Source organism: Chrysochloris asiatica, unplaced genomic scaffold (assembly GCF_000296735.1).
Source record: "Chrysochloris asiatica unplaced genomic scaffold, ChrAsi1.0 scaffold00202, whole genome shotgun sequence".
In the NCBI taxonomy this organism is placed as follows: Eukaryota; Metazoa; Chordata; class Mammalia; order Afrosoricida; family Chrysochloridae; genus Chrysochloris; species Chrysochloris asiatica.
In genome coordinates, this window is record NW_006408720.1 from 3,430,539 (window position 1) to 3,435,825 (window position 5,287).

General features: G+C 38.9%; 1 pseudogene; it reads left to right on the forward strand.

The window, feature by feature from the left end:
- Positions 1-2,517: 2,517 nt before the first annotated feature.
- On the forward strand, positions 2,518-4,866 carry LOC102839778 (annotated as a pseudogene).
- Positions 4,867-5,287: the final 421 nt, after the last annotated feature.

Below are 5,287 nucleotides of genomic sequence, written 5' to 3' on the forward strand. Positions count from 1 at the left end.
CTTGTTTGCTGAAAGCAAAGAGAACTGAAAATACTACTGATGAAGATCAAGGACCCCAGCCTTCAGAATGGTTTGCACCTCAATGTAAAGAAAACAAATCATCACCCCTAGAGCAATAAATAACATCATGATAAGTGGAGAAAAGATGGAAGGTGTCAAAGACTTCACTTTGCTAACATCCACTATCAATGCTTTTGGAAACAGCAGTTATGATATCAAACGATATATTGCACTAGGCAAATCTGCTACACAAGACCCCATTACAATGATGAAGACGAAAGACATAAGTTTTATGACTAAGATGCACCTTACCCAATCAAAGGGGCTTGCAGTAGCCTTATATGCATGTGAAAGATGGACAACGAATAAGGAAGACTTTAGAAAATTTTATGCACTTGAGAGTTATGGCGTTGGAGAAGAATATTAAAAGTATTATGGAATGCCAGAAGAACAAACAAATCTGTGTTGGAAGAAATACAGCCAGAATGCTCTTTAGAAGATAGGATGCTAAGAATTTGTCTCTTATAATTCAGATATATTATTGTTGTTGTTGTTGTCAAGTGCCATTGAGTCGATTCCAACCCATAGCGACCCTGCACAGGGTTTCCAAAGAGCAGCTGCTGAGCTTGAACCGCCAGCCTTGCAGTTCAAATGACTTTGCAGTCTGATGCATTAGCTCACAGCACCACATTAAGAGGGACCAATCCCTGGAGAAGGACATTATGCTTGGTAACATGGAAGGCCAGAAAAAAAGAGGGAGACCCCCAAGGATATGGGTTATCACAGTAGCAGCAGCAATGAGCTCAAGTAATAACATTTGTGAACATGACTCAGGACCAAGCAGCGATTTGTTCTGCTGTGCATATGGTATTACTGAAAATAATTGCAGTCTGAAGGCAACATAGCAGCTGCCTGTGTTTGTGATTTCAGTTGGGGAAATAGGAAATAAAGATCTTGAGAACTAGATTACTAAAGGAGAATTTGGAAAGTTCTAGGAGTCCTGATGTGATACTGTGGGCTAATGCGCGGGACTGCAAAGTCGTTTGAACCACAAGGTTCATGGTTCAAACTCACCAGCCGCTCCTTGGAAACCCTATACAGGGGCTCTATGTGTCGGAACCTACTCAATGGCACTTAACAACACAACAGCATAAACTAGATGGTTAGCAAAGACAGGGGAGACCCCCAAGAAGATGGATAGGCTCAGTTGCAGCAGCATAATGTCAGTTTGAGGACAAAAGTGTGCTGGACGCAAGCCATGACATTTTCAATAACCTCATAACCATGTGAAAGTTGGAAAATGCATAAGGAGACAGTAGAAGAATTGATGCATTTGAGTTATGATGTTGGACTACCAGAAAAACAAACAAATCTATGCTACAGGAAATACAACCAGAAAGGTCCTTAGAAGTCAAGATGACCACACTTCATCTCATACTTTACACATATTATCAGAAGGAACCAGTTGCTGGAGATGGGCATCATGCTAGGTAAATTGGATGTACAGTGAAAAAGAGAGAGACTCCCAAATTGGCAGCAGCAATGGACTCAAGCATAGCAGTAATTTTAGGATGGCAAAAGATTGAATGGTGTTTATTTATCTTGTACTAGGGTTGCTATGAGTTGGAACCAACTCAAGGACACTTAACAACAACAGGATACTTTTGGGTTCTAGAAGCCTGTATTCATGTGCAGGGTTTTGTATTTATACAGAAAAGACCTAGGAAAGAAGGCTGCAGGTCTTGATTTCTTTCTGTTCTTCAGGTTCTATGTAAGCAGAATCTGAAAACTAAGGCTATCTTGAATATGACCTGAGATTTCAAGACACATTTTCTCACAAAAATTACCTTAGCAAAAGCTGGCATTTAAGGAAATCTTCTAGTTGATCATTGGCAGACCTCAAAATTATTTTAACCCAGGGTTGAACCTTAGGAAGTCAGGCTTAAAAACTTAATGGCACTTAACAACAACAACAACAACAATACAGATTACCAAATCTGAGGAGCAGAAAGAAAATAGAATGAAGAAAAATTAACAAAACATCAGAATAATGTAGGTTATCATCAGCATATCAATGAATCTGTAATAAGAGTCACAGAAGAAAAGCAAGAAAAGAAAGGGGAAATTTTTTTGAAGAAATAATTACTGTAAACTTCCCACATTCTATGAAAAATCTCAAGAAGCTCAGGATCTTGAACTAGAATATACACAAAGAAACACACCTCTTCCATCATGGTCAAATGGATTAAAGTCAAAGATAAAGAGAAAAACTGAAAAGGAGCAAGAGAAAAAGGATGACCACATTCAAATGATTATAAATAAAACGTAACAGGTGACTTCTTATGAAGCCAAATGCGGGGGATATCGATCAAGAATTCTATATTTCATGAACATCTTCCACAGAAGTTAAGGAGAAATTAAGTTATTCCTAGACAAACTAAAACCGATCGACTTTGTCTTTAGAATACCTACCCTACAAGAAATACAAAAGGAAGTTTTTCAGGCTGAAATTAAAAGATGTTAGATGGTAATGCTAGGTGCATTTGAATTATGTTTTTGGTGGCAAATACTGAGATTACTATGGACCACCAGAAGAACAAACAGATCTGTCTTGGAAGATGCACAGTCAGAATTCTCCTAGAAAACGAAGATGGGGAGACTTCATCTCATGTACCTTGGACATGTTATCAGGAGGGAACAGGCCTTGGAAAAAGACATCATGAAGAAGTATGTGAGTAAAAATGAGGAAGAACCTCAACAAGATGGATTGAAACAGCAGCTTCAACTGTGGGATTAAACATAGGGTGATTGTGAGGCTGGAACAGGACCAGGCAATGTTTCATTCTATTATACATAAGTTAGAACCAACTCGACTGCATATAATAACATCAATGGTAACATGAAACTACATGAAGAGATAAGGGACTGAGTAAAGGTGACTACATAAGAAAATATAAAAAAGCAGTAGAAACATGTTTTTCTTTATATCCATTGTGTTTTATCTGATTTGAAGGGATAATTCTTAAGAGCTGCAGAGGCTGTAGCGTGTTCCTGAGAGTAGCATGGGAGCGGGAGTGAGAGGCAGTGGTGGTGCTGGAGTTATGCCACAAGGGGCCAGCGCACTGGAAGCATGAGCACAGAGCTGGGTCGTGGTGACAGCGGTGAGAAGAGGGAGGAAGGCGTGCCATGAGGGAGAGGGAGGAGGGCAGCATTTCCAGTATGATGACAGGGGAAACATCTTCTACTTCCTCACCTACTTTGTGGGGATTATTGTGATCTCAGCCACATACTACCTCTGGCTTTGAGACCAGAATATGAAACAAATTTGATTTAAAAATTACCAGAAAAGTGTATGGAAGATGTATGTGGTATCATTTACAGTAATTAAAAACTAAGCCAAGTGTTATTCCTACAGTAAAGAAAATAGTTCTGCCTGCAGGATGGATACTGTTTTTATTCTTTGCATATAAAGGTTCCCAAACAGACTGAGACTATCAAGAACACAATCCTTATGGAGTGTTAAATTTGGATCCCAGGGCAACAGTAGCAGAAATTAAGAAACAGTATCGTTTGTTGTCACTTAAATATCATCCAGATAAAGGAGGTGATGAAATTATGTACATGAGGATAACAAAAGCTTATGCAGCTTTAACTGACAAAGAGTCCCTAAAAATATTGGAAAGAATTTGGAAATCCAGATGGACTTCAAGCCACAGCTTTGGAATTGCCCTGCCAGTTTGTATAGTTGACCAGAAAAATTCAATTTTGGTATTACTTGTTTACGGCTAGGCATTTATGTTTATCCTTCTAGTTCTTTTGGATTCTTGGAGGTATTGTTCAATATGTTTTAGCAGAGACCAGATTCTAATATGCACAATACAGATTTATACATACTTTGTTTATAAAACTCAGAATATGGATATGAAACATGTTCTTATGATTTTGGCTGGAACCTCTGTATTTGATCCTCAGTATAATAAAGATGCCGTAAGCAGACCAACAGATAAGATTCTAATATTACAGCTAATCAGAGAAATTGGTAGCAATAACTTAAAGAAAAATGAACCTCCACTTAACCTGCCCATACAGCTTGAAGGCCAGAGTTCCTTTACTGTCTCATCTTGCTAGAATAAAATTCCTGAGACACTTAAAGAAGATCAGCAATTTGTGTGGAAAACATATCCTACCCTACTTCACGAAATGGTGACTAATCTGCCAACTAATACTAACGGCCCGTAGCCATGAAGAAAGGGAGTTTCATGTTCCAACTTTGGCATCCCTAGAAAACTACATGAAGCTTCCACAGATGGCTGTTTAAGGACTTCAGTAGTTTAAGTCTCCTCTTCTTCAGCTCCCTCACATTGAAGAGAACAATCTTAGAAAAATTTCTAAACTCAAAAAGTACATAATTCAAACTATCCAGGATCTGGTGAGTTTAAAATAATCAGATTGTCACTATCTATTGCAATTCCTTGAAGATGAAAAATATGAAGAAGTAATGGCTGTATTTGGGAGTTTTCCATATGTGATTTTGGACATAAAATCACAGGTACTGGATAATGAAGACAGCAACAATATTAGAGTAGGATCCCTAGTTATAGTGTTGGGTAAACTGACAAGGCAAACGACAGCAGAAGTATTTGAAAAACAGCAGTCCCTCTGTGTGGAAGAGGAAGAGCCAGTTGAAGATGAGTATGATGTTGGCAAGAGCAAGACAAAAGGAGGATGGCAGCAGAAGAGTAAAGGACCCAAGAAAATGGCTAAATCCAAAAAAAGAAGCCTTTTTAAAAAAAAGCCTACACCTGTGTCATTACTGCAGTCAAAGCAACAGAAATAAAAGCAGGCAAATGGAGTTACTGGGAATGAAGATGTAGTAAAAGAAGATGAAGAAGAAATGTCTGACAAAGGCAGCAATTCTGAAGTAGAAACCAACAGAGATTCTCAGAGTGATGAAAATGATGGCAGCGACAGAGACTCTGATAGAAAGCAAGATGAAAACATAACAAAATGATGAAGCAGAATGGCAAGAATTACAACAGAGTATACAATACAAGGAGTCCAGGTGTGGCACTGTGGGTTAATGTGCTAGACTGCAAAGTCAGTTTGAAGCACAAGGTCAGCGGTTCAAGTTCACCACGGAATCCTGATATGGCATTGTGGCTTAATGTGCCACACTGCACAGCCATTTGAACTGCAAGGTCAATGGTTCAAGCTCACTAGCTACTCCTTGGAAACCCCGTACAGGGTAGCAATGGGTCTGAATTGACTCAACGGCACTTAACAACAA